This window comes from Strigops habroptila, chromosome 16 (genome assembly GCF_004027225.2).
Source record: "Strigops habroptila isolate Jane chromosome 16, bStrHab1.2.pri, whole genome shotgun sequence".
Taxonomy (NCBI): domain Eukaryota; kingdom Metazoa; phylum Chordata; class Aves; order Psittaciformes; family Psittacidae; genus Strigops; species Strigops habroptila.
The window spans coordinates 2100873-2120796 of record NC_044292.2 but is presented as its reverse complement, the minus strand read 5'-3'; the positions used below and the strand labels follow the sequence as shown (position 1 = coordinate 2120796).

The 19924-nt window shown below is 49.2% G+C and overlaps 1 protein-coding gene across 14 annotated transcripts in view; it reads left to right on the top strand.

The window, feature by feature from the left end:
* The window catches only part of EIF4G3 (eukaryotic translation initiation factor 4 gamma 3), a 151040-nt gene that overhangs the window by 17418 nt on the left and 113698 nt on the right, over window positions 1–19924 (top strand). The window lies entirely within an intron of this gene.

Below are 19924 nucleotides of genomic sequence, written 5' to 3'. Positions count from 1 at the left end.
ACAGCACTCACCTTCATTGCTCTGCATCTCAAAGTGGTGGTCGTGTGTGTCCGTGGTAAATAGCACACCAGTATCAACTGGGACACCCTCCTTTGACCTGTTGTAGGTGTTTTGGTCAGTTACTGAGCTCTGCTGAGGTTTTATGGTAACACTAAGGAAATGAGGAAGGAAGTGTTGGTTTTGTTTGGTGAAATCAATGTTAAGTTTATTTTCTCTAGAGCTGTGAAGGGCTCGTGGGCTTTGTTGCACGCTGGGTAATTATCCTGAAATGAGGAGCAGGTCTCTCAATGTAAAGGACCCAGCGAAGGAACACAAACATTTCCTCAGTACCAGGAATGGAACAATAGCTCATTGTTGGGAGGAAGGGATTGCAGAAAAGCAAGCAGACTTTTAGAAATAGGGGGTTTCTTTTCTTATTATTTATATTGCACTTGGAGGCTCTTTGGGAACTGGATGTCCAGTCCCTGGAGTGTGTGTCCCTTGGTCAGGAAGGTTGGGTGCGAGCAGAGCATGTCCTTTCAGTGGGTGTTTGTTAGCAGACAATGCCTGGGTGACGGGCTGCTCTGTGCTCATGCGAGTCCCCTCTCCCTGCCTCGCAGCTTGGCAGCTGAGGAGACGTCCCCTAAAGAGACAGGACTCTTCTTCCTCCCACCCTCACTTTCTTTCTGCTATATATCGGGCTGTTGAATAGGCTTACATTGAGCAGAAAGACAAAGAAGTCTTTCAGGCTCTAGCTTTGGCCACAGCCAGTGTGCTGTGGGCTTTTGTTAATACTTTGAGTCCCCCCTTTCTCTTTCAGCAGCCCTCACTCTCATTGTTAATACAGGAGCAGCACTGATATTTCTGAGTTCACTTTGTTTGCTCAGTTCACAGGAAGGAGTTGCAGAAAGCAGCACGTTGCCTTTTACGTTCTCTGCTGAGGATTTTCTCCCCTGCCTTTAGCAGGGAGAAGCGGATCCTGTAAACAGATCCTGGCAAATCCTTGCGTGAGCGGGACGTGGCTGCGCAGTGTTAACGCCTGTGCAGGCTAAACGGCTTGTTCCAGTGCTTGGGAATACTAAATGGCTTTCCCCCGCCCCGCTTGGATTAGTCTCCATGTTGTCCTGTTTAATTTAGTTATGGCATTAGCCAGCTGAAGATGTAAGCTCCTATCAAAGCAGCTGTTTCTGCTGAGTGGCAGTGTAGAGCTGGAGAGCATCGATCAACAGTTGTAAACTCCTCCAGCATCACCCTAAACTGGCGTCATCTTGGAGGGGCTGTGCGAGGGGCTTTCCCCCTAGCAGCAGGTAGAGAGGACGGCAGGCAAAGCTCCTTTTCCAATTCCACATTGGGAAATCTGAAAGCTACTGGAAGGTGCTCTCTAATCGTTCTGAGACATCAGGTGGGAATTAATTCCTGGAAATAAAATGTTAGGAAGCAGCTGATGGAGAGCGCTGGTGCATGGCAGGCATGCAAAAGGAAATGTAAATGCTGCCAGGAGGAGAAATGGAGGTGGAATGATTGTTTCTTATCGTGAAGCACAGACAGTCATCTTGGGGGGGGCGTGCCCCAAAATCAAATGTCCTGTTGGGTTGAAATAAGGACCAGGATGGATTTGATTGTACAAATGAGATGGTGTCAGCAACACTGCTGCAGTTGAGAGATGACCACAAACTGCCCTGGGTTTTGAAGCACCTCAGTGCACCTTTTATCCCTAGAAATAGTTGGGGTTTTGGTACTCTAAACCACTTTTTAACAGCATGTAAAGCCATGTTGTCTTCAGCCAGCATCTCGACTGGAGTGTGAGTTGTGGAGTAGAGCAGGAGTGAGGCTGTATGTCTGCACCTCCTAATGGATAACATAACACTCCATAGTGAATGTGTGACAAGAGGGGAGAAAAATGTCCTCCAGGCCCACAGAGGGGCTTGAGCAAGTAGCAGGAGAAGCACTTGTCATGAGAGCACGACTTCTTTTCCCCTAATGGAGGATGACTTAAACTTTGCAATAGATGGATGCTGAGCACACAGTTTCCAGCTGGAGAAAGTCGCCCCAGACACGACTGTTCATCACTCCCCACCAGCCACCCTGTGCCTCGCAGGTGAGAAGAGCGGTTGCCTGAGGCTCCTGATGAGAAACTGCCCACATATGGGAATGCCTGCGCTCTTTTTAAGGACTTGAAGGCTTTAAGATCCATAGCCTTTTAATAAATTAAACCAACTTCAGATAAATACAGGAGTATGAGGATATAGGGGAGGAGAATCTGCCTAGGTCGGCATTTCATTGCCACCTCTCCAGCTCTGTGTGATCGCTGCATACTCCATCATTTGGAGCATGTGTTTTCCAGTGATGCTTTACTATGGCTTTTTTGTAGCAGTTTCTAAATCAGCACATCCCTACACATGCAGAATAGGAATTGGTGCTTCTCCTCTTGTTCTCCTACCTCCTGGCACCACCCCATTATAGGGGACAAAACGAGTTTTGAAATACTTCGAAGCCACTCAATAAAACCTCTGGATCTGGATTGTGTTGTTGCTGTTGGGGAGGAAGCTCTCCATCATCTCAGATTCAGGCTTCCTTCACCATGGAACTAATAAGCTTAATATGTCATTAATGACTCAGAAGGGGTTACTTTAGCCAGGGAAAACTTCCCAACTGGTCAGCCACACAACACAAACAGTCCTCGCGCCTTGGGAAGTGGTGTTTTAATTCTATTGCCCTCGTCAGAGGGTCTGGGTTTAGTTTTGGGGGTTTTTTAGCTGTGTATGTGAATGCCTGGGGTAGAATCGCTGTGTGGCAATGCAGCCCAATAGAGGGAGTCTGAACTTTACATAAAGCCTTGTCCGAATTCCTTCCAATTTCCTGTACAAGGAGATGAGCCTTGCACGTGTCTAGAAGGCTAATAAAGACAGGCTCCTGCACATCAAAGGGGAAATGAGTCTGAAGGCCCAGGGGCCTTCACTTCACTTAAAAAGTATGGAATGTGGCTGTGAGACAACACTCAAATTGTCCTTTCTACTCAATTCTTCTTAAATTCATGCCCAGACTTTCCCAGCAAAGTAAAATGAGGTGGTTTCTTCAGGTCTTCAGTGAGTGAAGTCGTGTAGCTGCCCCCCTGCCTCTGCCTTTGATGGTGGAGATTGGACCTTGGGATTGGACCAAACGTGCTGGATTTTGGGACATGTAGCCCTAATAGAAGCGAGGTAGGGTCTTTGAATCCCCTCTATCAAAACCACAGCATGCTGCAGCATCACTTGTTGCAAGAATCCACCCGATCCCTTCATGGCGGCCTCCGAGGTGCAGGTTTCCTGAGCGTGGTTTCCTTTCTGTGGAGAGGGGGACCTGCCATTGTCCTGTTCAAGCCCGTCTGGAAGGTTTGTCGGGATACAAATCTTGGGTTGGAAAGCCCTGGCCTATGCTTTGACCTTGGTGTCCGTTTTACTGCTTCTCTCTTCCTGTCTTCGATGTCTGGGTGCTGCATATTTGTGGTGATTTCCACAGGCGTGTGCTGTGCTCAGGCAGACGTGGCTGTGCTGCCGGACCCAAAACACCGGCGCCCGGGCTCACCTCTGGCTGGTTTTGAGTCAAGAGAGATTTTCTAATGCCTGACCATTGGCCTGGGATCTCCAGTTGGTTTAATTAATTATTGGGGGTGTGGAGCTGGGAAGCAGCTCTGGGATGGCTGGAGGGGACTGATGTAGTCAAGTGGATGAGAAGCTCAACACAACCCGGCTTCAGTGTGCGCTTGAGCCCAGAACCCCCCCGTGTGCTGGGCTGCACCCCCAGAGCGTGAGCAGCAGCTCAGGGAGGGGATCCTGCCCCTCTGCTGCGCTCTGGGGAGACCCCCCCTGCAGTCCTGATCCAGCTCTGGGGCAACAGCACCAGAGGGACGTGGAGCTGCTGGAGCGAGGCCAGAGGAGGCCCCGGAGCTGCTGCGAGGGCTGGAGCAGCTCTGCTCTGGAGCCAGGCTGAGAGAGCTGGGCTGGGGCAGCCTGGAGAAGAGAAGGCTCCTGAAGGGGAGACCTTAGAGCAGCTCCAGGGCCTAAAGGGGCTCCAGGAAACCTGGAGAGGGGCTTTGGGCAAGGGCCTGTAGGGACAGGCCAAGGGGAATGGCTTTAACCTGCCAGAGGGGAGATTGAGATGAGCTCTGAGGCAGAAGCTCTTCCCTGTGAGGGTGCTGAGGCGCTGGCACAGGGTGCCCAGAGAAGCTGTGGCTGCCCCATCCCTGGCAGTGTTCAAGGCCAGGTTGGACACAGGGGCTTGGAGCAACCTGCTCTAGTGGAAGGTGTCCCTGCCCATGGCAGGGGTTGGAACTGGATGAGCTTTAAGGTCCCTTCAACCCAAACCACTCTGGGATTCTATGAAGTTACGAGGTTGTGTAATGTCTGGACCCTCTAGAACGGGCACCTGATCCATTGAACAAGGGAAGGGACAACCCTTGTTTTAGTTCTTTAAGCCTTTCCTACTCCAGCTATATAAAATCCAGTTGCACACACTTTCATACTGGCTGAGCTGAACTGGGCAGATTCCTGTGAGCGTCTCCGAGCAGGAGAATCCGGAGCATTAAATGTGTGTATGTGACTTACGTGGTGATAAGAACTGCCTGCAGCTGCTAAAGCTGGGTCAATAGTCTCCTTCCTATCTGGGCTAACACTGGAGAGAGCTTTTCTGTTTCCCTGACAGGGCTCGTGTGCAGAATGCGGGAGATGAGTCAGAGGAGGACAGGATGAGCCAGATGAGCCACTGCCTTTGTTGCTCTGGGGTTTGTACTAACAGCAGCCGGATTTGCACCCAACTGCTGGGGGAGCCTCGTGGGTGTTCAAATGTTTGAAGGAATTTGATCGGCTCTCCTTTTTTTAGGTGCTTGCATCCTCCTCTGATTTCCCCTCTATCTCTGTGTTTTCAGCTCCAGCTCTTCTGCCAGGAAATCAACTTGCTTTTTCACATCCTCTTCCTAATTCTCATAGTACTGCTCTTTGTGCAGACTCTTCTGTTCCGGCTGCCTGTCCCCTTGAGGTCAGTTTATGTTGTTGTCGTTGGGGTGGTTTTTTCCCTGTGAAAATTTGAACCTGCTTGGAAATAGGCACATGGAGATTTAGTGTGTAGGGTACAGATGGGTTGGCATAGCCCCGTGCCAAAATCAGTGCAGGGACTAGGGTAGGGCACCAAAATTCAGGTCTTGAGGAATACCTGGCGCTGCTGTTGGCTCCTTGTCTTAGTAGCTGCTGGATTCCAAAAGCTCTTTTTCTGGGGGGAAGAGAACCCAAAATTTCATTTCTCTCTTTCCGAATGTCATAAATGGTCATTTTTTATGCTCCAGGATGATCCACATCTCTCCAAAGAAAGAACAAGTGGCTGTCCCTGCTCAAAGGAGCTATTGAAGAGCATGAATCCTGGAAGCTGCCGCAGGCTGTGTTGTGAGCCAGTGATTCAGTGACTGAGGGGCCCCAGAACCATGAGGGGAGGGCAAGGTCTGGGGCAGAGAGCTCCTGAGCTCTGCCCCACGGCCTGGCCTGGATGAGCAGAGTCACTGTTAGCACCCACCTTGTTATTCACTGTGTGAAGCATGGAAGCACCAGGCTGAGACCCGAATCACAGAACCCAGACTGGTTTGTGCTGGAAGGGGCCTTAAAGCTCCTCCAGCTCCAACCCCTGCCACGGGCAGGGACACCTTCCACTAGAGCAGGTTGCTCCAAGCCCCTGTGTCCAACCTGGCCTTGAACACTGCCAGGGATGGGGCAGCCACAGCTTCTCTGGGCACCGTGTGCCAGCACCTCAGCAGCCTCACAGGGAAGAGCTTCTGCCTCAGAGCTCATCTCAATCTCCCCTCTGGTAGGTTAAAGCCATTCCCCTTGGCCTGTCCCTCCAGGCCCTTGTCCAAAGCCCCTCTCCAGCTTTCCTGGAGCCCCTTTAGGTCCTGGAAGAGCAGTAGGGCATTAGAGTGCTCTCTGAGGTTGCACCCAAACTCATGTATGTGCTTCACCCATAGAGGCTGAGCAATGTTAATAATCATTTGGCTTTAACATTGCTTAAGGCAGGATGTGAAGGCTGATCCAGGGATGCTCTACTCCAACACGGGGACTGGAGAGGGCTGGATGAAGCAGTGGCTTTGCAGTGGCCATCAACCCAGCCTGTGTTGCTCAGTTCACGATGGAGAAGGAGAAGGGGCAGTGGCTACAATGTAAATGGAACAAATGCAGCTGCTCACTGAGCTTGTGCTTTAAACCTCCTTCCTCATGGTTCTTGCTGTAGCAGTTTTAGGAAGTTAAGAAACACTTTGTTCCTCCTGCTTTGTGTCCAGGAGGTTATGAGGAGATGTGCTGCAGCTCGGCCGTGCTTGCGAATGAACACAGAATAAGGCTGGAGGATGTTGTTGGTCACTGTGTGTCAGGGCTTGGCTTGAAATAGAGGAGACGTCCTCCAGTCCTGTGCCGAAGCTCCAGGTGAGACCTCTGCTCCGGTGGGAATCATCTGGGGTCAGACACAGCCACATGCAATAACGGAGCTGCTGTTACTCAGCCTGTTGTGAGCCCCAGAGTCATCACGAAACACAAGCCCTGGTCTGGAGTCAAGTGCTCTTCCTGATGTCCAGGGAATTCGTGAGAGACCCAATGGCAGTAAAAACATGCAGGAGCTGGTAACTCAGTATTTATTTCAGTGACTCCTTAAAACGCAGCAGATCAGGTAAAGGCCAGGTAAAGTAACAGGAAATTAAACCCCATGACGTTAAAAATTGCCACCCTGACTCCGTTCCTCGCTTCACCAGCTCTTCAGTTAGAGGAATGTAGCAGGAGGGAGCCCCATGGAGTGTGTTATGACTGGGAGGAGGTTTTCCTCTGGTGGAGGGTTTTTTCCCTTGGAAGCTACAATAACTGTCAAAGCTTGACTATCCCAATCCCTTCAGTAGGTGAGAGAAGTCCTAAAGGATTTTTCTTTCTCAGGGCTGTTACCTGTGCTGTAACAGGGAATTTAGTTTCTAGTAAAAAAGTGGAAAGTGACTTCCTCTTGTCATTGGATCATCCACGGATTGCCTTGGGGATTTATAAGAGCAAGTGGGGACAGAACAAGGGGAATGGCTTTAACCTGCCAGAGGGGAGATCGAGATGAGCTCTGGGGCAGAAGCTCTTCCCTGTGAGGGTGCTGAGGCGCTGGCACAGGGTGCCCAGAGAAGCTGTGGCTGCCCCATCCCTGGCAGTGTTCAAGGCCAGGTTGGACACAGGGGCTTGGAGCAACCTGCTCTAGTGGAAGGTGTCCCTGCCCGTGGCAGGGGGTTGGAACTGGAGGAGCTTTAAGGTCCCTTCAACCCAAACCAGGCTGGGATTCTGTGATACATGAGCCAGTTTTGATACCTGTTGTCTTCACCTGAGGCACCATGGCAGCAGCTCACCTGACCTGTGGCACTGTCCTTAAAGCAGTGACATGATGTGGCTCTGGTACTGCAAGAGAGCAAGCAGCATTGTGGGCTCCCTGGAGGAGACAACTCCTATTAGTATTACATTTTACCCACCCAGCTGAGTAACCACTTTTCCTTGGAAAACAGCCTTCTCTGTTCTTTTTCTGTGCATAGATCCTCACTTTCCCTGGCAAAGGGGGTTTGGTTTCTTATTTTTGTAAAAGACCTTGTACCTGTTCACCTGGATGTGTCTCTAAGCACGTTTGGTGTAAGGCAACTCAAATGTAAGTGTCCATTTAAACAAGAAGAAAGAAACCCCTTTTTAGGTAGACAAGGCCAAGTACTTCAGGCTACGGCAGGTTTGATTAAATGAATTGGAATTCAACATCTGGAGATCCTGTTGGGGATTTCCAGTTGGGTTTCCCCTTTGAGAGCACTCTTGGTTGCGATCGGTATTCGGTAAAGATTAATAGTAGGTGATATGAATGGATATCAAAGGGAAGATAACTGATGGAATAGCTGACCTTGCAGAAAACTTTCTCTTTGTAACATGCTCTTTGAAGACATCCTGCTTAATATTTCACTTAATTGGAGAAGCAGCTTGCCCAGCTGTCTCTGAGCAGTGCTCAAGAAACCTTACCCAACTCCACAGGTAGTGTGTGTGTCTTAAAAGCATTTGGATGTGGACATAATTAAATAGATCTTGATATCATGTGTGGTTTTATTATAAATTTTTCTATAATTATCTATAATGTCAGATAATTGGGCAATGTAGAATCATAGAATGGTTTAGGTTGGAAAGGACCTTAATATCATCCAGTTCCAACCCCTGCCATGGGCAGGGACACCTTCCACTAGAGCAGGTTGCTCCAAGCCCCTGTGTCCAACCTGGCCTTGAACACTGCCAGGGATGGGGCAGCCAGAGCTTCTCTGGGAAAAGTCTGTGCCAGCGCCTCAGCACCCTCACAGGGAAGAGCTTCTGCCTTATGTATAACCTGAACTTCTGCTGTTTCAGTTTAAACCCATCACCCTTTGTCCTGTCTGTACATGGTCTAGCATGAGGTAGTAAAAAAGCATGCTTTTTTGTTCAAACTCACATGCAAAGCTTATAACAGCTCCTGAATTGCTGTTTCTGTTACAATACTTAAGGAGTGTATCGCAGAAGTGTCTGGGGAAGTGCCAGGTTAGGTTGCTGGTAGCAGGTCACATAACTGCACTTGAACTGTGTTTGCTTCATGCTGCTCTGATGCAGCGTGGCTGTGCCTCCCTTGACAGATAAGGGCTCTGTCTGTGCTGCACAGGTAAGAGTTGGCCTCAGAAGCTCTTGGCCTGTGTTAAACCACTCGGTTGCATAAGTGGTTATTGCAGTTTTCAGCTCTTGTGCCATCAAATGACATTATTTGCCAAGAAAAATCTTAGAGCGTTGTAATCTTTTCATTCGCTTTGGAAATAGGGAAGGACAAAGAGTGAAATGGCTGGGGAGGAATGGGAAGGGCGGGTTTCATCTTAAAGTATTATGGGAGATTATGGAATGAGAGATCTTTATGTGGATAGGGGTGCGATAGCTGTTTGAAAGCCACATGCAGTGCTTCAGGCATCCAGGAGGGATTGTTTAGAGTTACATTGCTTACAAACCTCCATCACTGTATTTCTGCTGTGCAACATGGGGATGTTTTAATTGTTCCTGAATTAGAAGCTTTAATATCTCCTTATAAAACCCCTCCAGTGGGGAGGGTCATGAAGATGATCTAAATACCCCTGTGTGTGTGCGACCTCTCTAGTGATGGATACGGTTACTTGCTGCAAGGAGGACAAATGCCTGAAACACCTCCTCTGCTTGCACCAAGCTGGTGATCCTTGTCCCCAGTTCCTGTGGCTCTGATGGCAAAGCTCCCAGTGTAATCATAGAATCATGGAATGGTTTGTGTTGGAAGGGACCTTAAAGCTCATCCAGCTCCAACCCCCTGCCACGGGCAGGGACACCTTCCACTAGAGCAGGTTGCTCCAAGCCCCTGTGTCCAACCTGGCCTTGAACACTGCCAGGGCTGGGGCAGCCACAGCTTCTCTGGGCACCCTGTGCCAGCGCCTCAGCACCCTCTGTTTTATGCTCATTGCCCAGTTTCCAGCCCCCCTGAGGAGCTTTGCCTTGGCGCAGGGAGGCACAGCGTGTGTGAGCGCTGGTGAGCTGCAGCCGGCACCGCGGGGTCCTGGGCTGGAAACTGGTTCCTGCCTCGAGGGACCTCTTCAGCTAATGAAGATGTGGGCCTGGTATCCGAGATAATGCACAATATCTTGCATAAATTTAGAACAGAGAGCAGCCAATTTCACAAGCTGCTGCTCAATTATTCTTTCTCAAGCTGTGCCAGATAACTTCATCCACCAAAGGGGCATGAGCTGGAAACTCCTTTCTTAATGAGGAGTTTTAGACCCAATGTCCTACGGTACCAGCATTGCTGCCTTCTTGGAGGACCTTTGTATGAAATTACCTGTACTAGGGAGGAAAGGAAGATGTCTGGGTAGTAGCCCTATATCTCTGGCTTTAGGGGTTACTTTACAATGTCTTGTCCCTTGGTCACCTCTTTTCATGATGTAGGCATGTTATATATCTGCTTGTGTCGGAGATGAGCTTCTTATGTGCTGTTGATGCCACGTAAAACAGGTTTTGGGTAGAAGTCTTGTATGGAGGAGAGGTAAATGACAATGAATGCCTCATTTATGTCTTCAGGGATGAGAGAGGCCTTCAGCCTTCTGCCTTCTATCTCCAGGTCCATTGGGTTGAAACCTTCAGGAGTTTTTGTTCAAGCATTTCATTCAATTGAGTGCAGGTGGCCGTCACCTCTTTTCCTCTCCCTTCTCCTTTGAAGTCCTTGGAGGTAACAGCCTATGTAGAGATATGTGCCCTGTAGCTCCTTGTGCCAGCTGGGAATGGCTCATATATTGAATGTTGAGATCCTCCTGCACAGATTTCCATGGCTGAAACATTGATTTTACCTTTTTTCCCAGTGTTGACTGTTGCCTTCTGTTTGTCATGTCCATTAGAAGATGCCCTGTGTGTAAATTAGTGCTCAATACTCCACTTGGTATCACTTCCCTATGTACTGTGCCTGCCCGTGCACTGGACGGGATGGGGAGCACTGTGTGAATTCATCAGCACCCACGTGAGCCTTGGCCATGATCTGTCCTTGCTCCTGTCCCCAATGTTAGTCCTCTCCTTTCCCAAAGTGCTTAATCCCTAACCCAGAAAATGGACAATATAAAATCCCTTGGCACAGCTGCCTGCAGCTTGGCAGAGAGCATAGAGATGCAGCTTGACCCGGGAGGAACCTTGTCTTATGTGTTTGAAATGTGGAGCCTTGCTTATCCCCTTCCGAATACCCGCCTGGGCAGCTGTACATCACCACCCGGGTTACTGCACATATCCATCCTTGGGCAAGGTCTGCGGAGGAACAGCCTGATCCCAGACTGGTTTGTGTTGGAAGGGACCTTAAAGCTCCTCCAGTTCCAAGCCCCTGCCATGGGCAGGGACACCTTCCACTAGAGCAGGTTGCTCCAAGCCCCTGTGTCCAACCTGGCCTTGAACACTGCCAGGGATGGGGCAGCCACAGCTTCTCTGGGTTTGGCTTCCATCGCTTCTTGGCTTGACCGTAACAGCTAGGGGTGGGTTTTAAACGATCCTGGAATTCAATGGGATGTAGTTGCAGGATTTGTGCCCTCTCAACAGCACAGGATGGGGTTGTGCACTGCAGGACACAGCTCGTGCTGGGAGGTTGCCCTCTCCAGAGTGTGTTTCCAGAAGGGAGGCAGGAACTGGCATGTTGAAGGTGCTGTGTAAAACACCTCCCGAAAGCTTCAGGGTGTTAATGAACTAACGACACTGAATTGAATTACTGATTAAAGAACTGTAAGACTTCACATCAGGTAGTGCCAGAGAGAACAGATCTCACCGTGTTCAAGGGAAGCTGTGGGAAATCTGTGCTCGGATCAAGTGTCACTTTTCCCACTTGTTTCCTTGTTTTTGGTGAATGATGCCAAGTTCTGCGTGTCCATCCCAGGGCTTGTGTTGCTTTGGAGCTCGTATGGTCCTTGTGGGTGTCTGTGATTGTTCTTGTCCATTTGCTCTGTGAAGGAGCACTGGCTGATCTCCTTCACCTCAACACGCTCCATCCCTCTTGGGAATAAGCTGCATCCTACTAAGATTTACCTCCCTGCTATCTCACATGAAGGATAATGATAATCTTAGAGGATCACAGAGCTACAGGTGACTTCAGTTGGGGTGAACGTGCCATTCTTTGGGTGCTTGCTTTCTTGTAGCACACAGAACTCACTCAGGCACTCTGGGACTGTTATGCCTGGCTCTGAGATGGGCTGTGCAGTTTGCAGAGGTGAGGAAGCACTGGGTGCAGCTGAACTTCATGCCCTGCCCAGTTCCTCTGCTCCAACGCAGAAGAGGAAAAGCCACCGAGCAAGTGGAGTGTTCCTCCTCGGCTGAGAAAGGCGCCGACTTCTGTTCATGACATGGGTTCTTGGCTGGCTGGGGTGAAGGCAGAGCCTTTGATGGATGGAGTTTGATGTAGGGATTAGAGACATGGACCTGTGAGCTGAAAGGGTCAGCCTTCACTGTGTGGTGTCTTCATACCAACTCCCTTGTCCCAGATGTGATGATCATGTGAGTTTTTAGTGATTTATATCAGCTCACGGGATCCATGGAAAACCTCCACCAGCCAAGACAAAGAAGTGGTTTCCTGTTGAGTTGCTGGGGTGAGCTGGGTCACCAGAGGCTCGTGAACCTTGCTGAAGGGGGGTGGCAGAAGTGTGGCTGACTTGGGTTGGTTTAGGGATCCCATGAAACCTGGTGCTTGTGGCACCATGCCCTTAGGGAGCAATGGTTTTGGTTTTCCCCTTTCCCAGGGACTCCGGGTCTGCTCCGTGACCTGGAATTGTTCCCGTTTGCCCCTTTAATCAGAAGTGGTGCTCCAGAGGAGGTGGAGAGCAAGGGATGGATCCCTTGTAAGCCACCAGCTGTGGCAGCATTGAGGTCTGTTTCTTTCTACCTGCCCACCAGACACCAACTGATGGAGGAATTGCTGGGTATTGGACTTGGGCTTTCCCCTGCTGCTCTGGGACTGTCCCTTGTGCAGTGGCAGTGTGGGATGTACATTGTGAGAGCCATGTAAAATAGCAAGCCACTGACTCCAGTCACCTGAGCGAGAAATTTTGCTGCTACAGAAGCTGATACTTGAAGAGCAGATGAGATTTTTCTTGTGCTGGAAGGGCTGCATGAAGCAAGGTGAGCTCTCTTGTTCCTGCTGCTGACACTAAGCGTGGTTTTATTTCTGTCAGGGTCACAAAAATAAGCATTTGGGTGACAGGGGAACTTGAGAGCCATGTCTCATTTCAGGGAATAGCAGGGGTGTAAGAGCTGCATAACATCTCCTAATGAAAAGATGCAGCTGAGCTGTTGAGGCTTGTGGACTGCCACTGAAATGCTCATTACTTGAGTGTGAGGATGTCTGGAAGAGCTTCTTGGTCAGAAATCATGAGGGCTTCTCCTATTTGAGTCAAGTTTTTGGCTCATGTTAGTGCCTAGAGTAGCGAATCCACATTCTGCTGACCCTCCAGCATTTTGGGGGTAGGAGACCTGCTGCTTGCATGAGAACACGCAGATGTCTGGAGCATCGCGGAGCACAGAAGGTGATTCAACAGCTGCTGCCAAACAAGAAGAATAATTCTGGGAGGAATATCACTGTCTCTGGTCATTTGGAAGCCTATTACTGCCCCAGTTTTGGTGATTTTATGTTCTGTGTCTGTATTTGTAGCTTCCAGATTGCTGTGCTCGAGTCTGCCAGGTAGCAGGGACAGCCTCCTCGGGTGGTGTGTGTGACTGAAGGATGGCTCCTCTGTAAATGAGGAGGGAAACACTAAAAACTGTTCTTTATTACCTTCATCTTACTGAGGCCTTTTCATCCCTCACCTTTTAAGCTGCGTGAGCTGATGCTTTCAGAATGGGTTGTGCCACTAGAAGAGATGTGCATGGGTGTGAGGAGCAGCATCATCACCCCAAAGGAACCACTTCCCAACCCACATGATCCTGGCTGTCTTACCTGCCATCACCTCTCAGTCAGATCTATTGCTTCCCAGCTCAGAGCCCCGTCTCCAGAGCTCTGCAGCGTGGGCTGGATCCGAGATACCTGCAGCATCCTCCTTTCAGGTGATGCCTCTGTCAAGTCCTCTCATGGCCTCAAGTTAGAGCATTACTCATGGTTTAACGCAGCCGTGCCTCAGCTCCTTTCCTTTGTGTGTGGACCTGCTCCTCCTTTCCCAGCCCCATTGAACTCCCAACCTTTGAACAAATCTCCCAAGGCTTATATGATTTGTCAAACTGATGGCTGTCACGCTGTGAGTTCAGCTACTGAAGATTTAGACTATTACCATCCCCTGCAGGAAAATGATTCCGGAAGGGGGCTCTGCTTGTGTTCTCATTTGGAAGCACAAAAAAATAGCTGGAGAAGCATTTTATGCAGTGGTTTAAAGTTGTGCTAATGTTTAGGATCACTGTGTTACGTTCAGGCCGGCCTCAGCAGCTGCCTCTGGGGTTAATACATCCCTGCACCTTGTGTTGAACGCCAGGGATGCGCTCAGGGAAACAACAGCCAGAGCTTTTTATGGTGCAGCCTCCCCATCTCTGTGTTCCTGCTTGGTCCCGTGCTTTAGGCTGACACAGTTGTCAGTGTGGCTGGGTGGAAATCAAAGTTTGGAAGGAAAGGTTCGTTTTAATGCAGATCTGCTCCTGATCCTATTGACCGAGCCCTGTGAATGGGCTCTCACTGCCACAGGACAAGTGGCTGAGAGAGGCTGGGGCCACCTCTGGCAGCACCGGTGCCAGTGACATGGATCACATCATGCTGTGGCCTTCTGCCTGCACCCTCATGACAGCAATTCTCCTTTGATGCCACCTGACTTCTTGTAGATGCTATCTGTGACTTCCTGTGCCCTGAGGAGCCTTCGGAGTCTCGCCTGGCCTCCCTTTCAGGTTAGGAACTGGCCTGGAATAGCCCTGAGAGATCCAGCCACTGAGTTACTCTCTTTCCCAATCAGTTCCTCCCCAGGAAGGAACCTCGCACTGCGTTTGGGTGTTTAAAAGGCGAAATGAAAGTCTGAGAGGAGGAACTGAGCATTAGGAAATGAGTATTGAGAGGACAGGTATGGAGTTGCTATGTCATTGCTGATTTCCTTTACTCATCCTCATCATAAAATCAACTGAGTTGGAAAAGACCTTTAAGATCATCAAGTCCAACCATTACCCAGCACTGCCAAGGCCACCACTAACCCATGGCACTGAGGGCCTCGTCCTGGTATTCTGCTGGTAACATCAGTGGTTTCTTGACCCACAGACCTTTGCAGTTGCCTGACCTCCTAGATAGCTGGAAATGGGTTCCCCAAGCACCTGGCCCCCTTTTTGGGGGGTGACATACATCTTACCAAGGTCACATTTGATGTGATGATTTCTTCACGTGGATGGTGCCTGGGGGCACGCACCTCCTGCTGGAACAGGATGCAGGTTCTCTTCCCCCTGTTCCATACACATATGAATCATCTATTAGGGTGCTTAAAAATACACTCTGCTGTGACTACATGTATTGATCAGTTCATGCATGCTTTAAGAAATAAGGACGTGATGTCTTGATATAGATCTTCTGAAGGTGACAAGCAAAAATCCAGGTTTGCCTTTAATATACAAAGAGCAGCACCACCTAAACCCATCATTCCCGCGTGTTGCACTCTATGTTTGGGCAGAAAACAAAGGAAAGCTTAATAATGGATGAGAGCAGCACCGCCCCATAGTCCTGGCAGGTAAGATCTGCAGCAATTTCATCTAATAGTAAGAGAGAGATAGCCCAGGATCTCATGGCATGAGCCCAACTTCCAGGCATCACCCTACTTGGGACTTTTGGGCTTTGTTTTTGATGCCAGGCTGCTCGGAGCTGGCTGGGTGTGCACAGTGCTGGTGTAACACATCTCTGCTGCTGACTGATTTGGTGTATTCTGGAGTGCAGGCTTCTTCTGGCACCTCTTCTTGGGCTGTTGCCCCATGATGCTCCTCTGTAACTTACAGCAGAATCCTCCAGAGCTCGGCCAGGTTTAGTGCTGGTCATCAGGGCTCGCTCTGTTGAGCTTTTCCCCCCACCTTAATATTTTGGGCTCTTTATAAGGTCCCTCAAGTGGGGTTTGTGGCTGGAGGACCATGAGAAATCACTCTGAGCAGGGCAGGACTGTTGAAGACTGATGGGGCTGTCTGTACTTCCTGAGCTCAGCCCATGTTCTGCAGCATAACAGGAGTTTCAATTAACAGGGACACCCATAAATAACCCTCCTAAAATGAAATGGAATTGTAAGGCCGCATTGGCATATTCCCCACGATGCCAGAGAGGCAATACCATGACTTTCCAGCTGAAGGGAGCTGATGAAATCTATTGACTTTCCCATCTCTTAGCGGAGTCCATCTATTGTAAGAATAAAATATGAAGTTAAAAAGTACAGAGGTGGCTGGTGTTTTACGGGGGAAAGAGGACTAATAAGCTAAAAGAGGTTGGCTGTGAGGAGTTTTCTGTTGCTGAGCAGCAGATGCTTTCCTGGCACATTTTTCACCTTGTGTTGCCTGTTACCTGAGCTGGCTCAGGCCTCATCCAGGGCCTTGGTAGTGTTCTGTTTTCTTAATTACTAATATCTGTTAGCTTTTTCCAAACCTGGATTTCACCTTATTGAGGCTGTGCTTTGAAAAACCACTCATTGGAGATGCTGGAGATACCCATAGGACAAAGTTCACAGTTACAGGAATACTCAGTCCATCTCTTCCAGTTCCCCCACCCACAACCACCATGCTTCGAGGAGAATCCCAGCAGGATTAGAGGGGTTCAGACACAGTTTCTTCCCCCCCAAACAACCTTTCCATGTCTAAGCTGAAAATATGCAGTTTGCATTGATGCTGGGGTTGCAGTTGAAGAAGACAGAGATGAAGTAACAAGATCAGGTTGCCCTTAGATACACATTTGTATTGGGCAAAGTAACTGGTGGGTTTTGTTGTGTTGGCACTGACGTGGTCCATGGGCTGACAGCCCCTGATCACTGCTCACGGGCTCAATGAAGGCATCGGGGTGAGCATGGGGATGATTCCGGGCTGGTGAGCTGCTGTCTCCAGCTCTCCTTAATTGAGAGGTGCAAACCTGAGCCTGCAGTAATGAGCTGTAGATAATGAGGTGGTGTCTGCAGGTGTAACTATGGCAGCTGCCTACAGCTGTGGTGGTAATGTTGCTGGGTTTTATTTGAAAGCAGTGAATGAGGTGCTGGAAATACAGTTAATTTGCAACAAAAAGGGGTATTTTATTCTGTTGTTATCTTCCCCTCTAATCGCCAGCTTTCCTTTGGCATTCCATTTGGCTTGGCTGTGAGACCTATCACATGTGGTCTGAAGACTAAAAGGAAATGATGGTGGTAATCAGAACCATGGAATGGTTTGTGTTGGAAGGGATCTTAAAGCTCACCCAGTTCCAACCCCCGCCACGGGCAGGGACACCTTCCACTAGAGCAGGTTGCTCCAAGCCCCTGTGTCCAACCTGGCCTTGAACACTGCCAGGGATGGGGCAGCCACAGCTTCTCTGGGCACCCTGTGCCAGCGCCTCAGCACCCTCACAGGGAAGAGCTTCTGCCTCAGAGCTCATCTCAATCTCCCCTCTGGCAGGTTAAAGCCATTCCCCTTGGCCTGTCCCTACAGGCCCTTGTCCAAAGCCCCTCTCCAGGTTTCCTGGAGCCCCTTTAGGCCCTGGAGCTGCTCTAAGGTGTCCCCTTCAGGAGCCTTCTCTTCTCCAGGCTGCCCCAGCCCAGCTCTCTCAGCCTAAAGTAGCAAAGTCTTGTATTACCAGTGCTGATGTCTGATACACAACAGATTGACAAAAGGTCTGATCTAATCTGTCTTGTTAATGATTAGCCGGGTGGGAAGTGGATCTCAAACTCCTGCCTTGTATTAAATGGGTTGTGAAGGCATTGCTGGTGCAAAAAATGCAGCACTGTACGTTAGTGAGTGAGTCAGGAGTGAGTGAGGAGCAAAAATGTATTGCAGGGTGGATGTATGTAGGGAGAAAGGCTTCAGGAATAGATACTGTGTGAGAATGGATATTAAAGCATGTAATATGGGCTCGGGTGGAGATCAGAGGTTCACTTTGGTGGTGGCTGCTGCAGCACAGCGTGAGCGCGTTCAGTCAGGAGGAGGCTCTGTGTTGTGTGTCGGGGGTTGAGCCACCCTGGATCTGCAGATGCGGTCAGTGTGTGACTGTGAACACCGGTGTCTGCAGATGCAGCTCCGGAAGGTGCCGGGATTCACCCGTGGAGGGAGAGGAGGGGGAATGTGAATGGCTGGAGGGTGCTGGGTCCCGGCAGCGGTGGTGCTGGGGAAGGGGAGGGAAAACACGCTTTCAATAGGCGTTTGAAGGTCACGTTTTCCTTTCAAGCAGTGATGATGAGGAGCATTGGGAAGCTTGTCCTCTGATGGGCGCTGGCTTCCGTGGGGATTCGTGTGCCTCTTTTCTTTGGGAAGCTCTCGCCCTGCTCCTATTCAGCTTGGTGCAAGCGCAGATTATGTGGCATTATGTGGCAGACAAAAGGGAAAGGAAGTGTTTGGGATTATTGGAAAGCTGGAACTGAGCCTAATGATACGTAATTAGGTAAAAAGCTTAAGATGAATTTGGAGAAAAGTTTTATTATGGGGAGAGTATTTGTTTAGAGTCTGGCATAAGCTGGGGTAAGTAGCAGAAGCCTCACTGCTTGTAACATTTGGATCTGGACAAGGCTTGGGAGATGATACTTTCATGAGGAGCACTTAAACGAGCCTTATCACTTCCAGTTATCATCAGACAGTGTCCTGGGTTCAGCTCAAACTGGGTGCTGGGAGGTCAGTGATTTCGAACGAGGCAATTGCAGTTCCTAAAGGAGCTGGTGGGACTGTGAAACAGCAACAGTGTTGATGTAGGTGCAGTTCTGGTACAAAACCAAAGGATAAATACCTTACTTAAGGTGTTTGTTATAAGTATAAACCAGCCCAGAACTGGGAACTTAAAGAGTTGCTGTTTAGTTCACAAAATAACTTGAAGGATTCAGTAGGTGTTTGCACAAACACTTCATTGATCCCCTTAAAGCGTAGATGTTTGATAAATGACCATTCAGTTGTGAGCATTGACTACACATGTTGTAGGAAGGAGCTGGATATTAGGCTATAAAATATGGAAACAAGCTTAATAATAGCTTTTGTCATAAGATGCTGCTGGATATAAGTCATGACAGGAGGGGGTGAATCTTGGTTTGTATGTGTTCACAGGAAGAGGGGCATGGTGCTGTGCTGCTCTGCCACACAGCTTGGTACTTCTAAACCAGAAAGCCCAGTTTTGCTCCTTTACAAACAGCTTTTGTTGTGTTCCTTTATTTTTAAGACATTTGACTAGCCAGAAATCTGTCCTTAATGCCAGACTTAAGTATTGTGTGAAGCTGACGTGGTCTTGTGAGCAATTCTTCACCTGCAGCTCTCAACTTTGATCAGATTTCTGAGTTCTCCGACAAGAAGTTGTATTTATTTCTTCCCTGCTGTACTAACAGTAAACACCAACCATTGAAACAACAACCCCCCATTTGGTTTTGACTTGTGATATAGTCAGGGCTCTGAATCATGGTTTATTTTGATATCTGATCGTGTTGCACAAGACCAGTTGCATCCATCTAAGATAAACCCAGTATTTCAATACAGCAGGTCAGCTCGTTCCCGTGAGGTTCCATGGCCCCTTGTCAAGAATCCACTAGCAAAAAACCCCCTAACAACCCAGAACAAACAAAACAAACCCCAAACCCACCCTAAAATGAACCAAGATCTCTGCAAGGATGGGAGATGTTCCATGCCAGGGCTGCGATATGCTGTTGAGTGGAAGGGTTGGAGCAGCAGGTTGGGATCTTACGAGGTGGTTCTTAAGCCTTTAAATGTTTTCCAAAGTCCTCGAATTCCATTGGTCTTGATTTTTGTAATAGTAACTTTATCTCATGTCTTATTAGCAAGAGCTGCTTCTCTGTGAAGTGTGTAAAGTGCTAGATTCCTGTAAGACAGTCGGAAAAGTGGAGACAACAGGGACACCAGGGAAAACCAGCATGTGCCTTGGTAATGAAGGGCTTGATTCTGTGCGTACACGTGGGATTGACTTCTGGCCTCATGGGCAATGTGAATCCTGCCTTTTCCTAAAGCTGGAGTTGTTTGTTGTGTGCCATTTTGGGGGTTTCCTGGTTGGTTGCAGGAAGTATTTGAGCGTGGAGAGAGCGGATGGCACCGCTTTGATCTTGTGTATGTATTTTATCCCATGTGACATGTCGTTTGGTGGGGTTTGGGTATTTTATTTGCAGGCTGTAGTTTGCTTTCCCAGCTCCTTCCCTGGCTCCTGAAACCTGCCCTGTCAAGAGAGGAATTTATTTTGAGGGGAAAATTGATCTGTGAGGTACTTGCTGAGCACGCTGGTGGCGGGGTGAGGG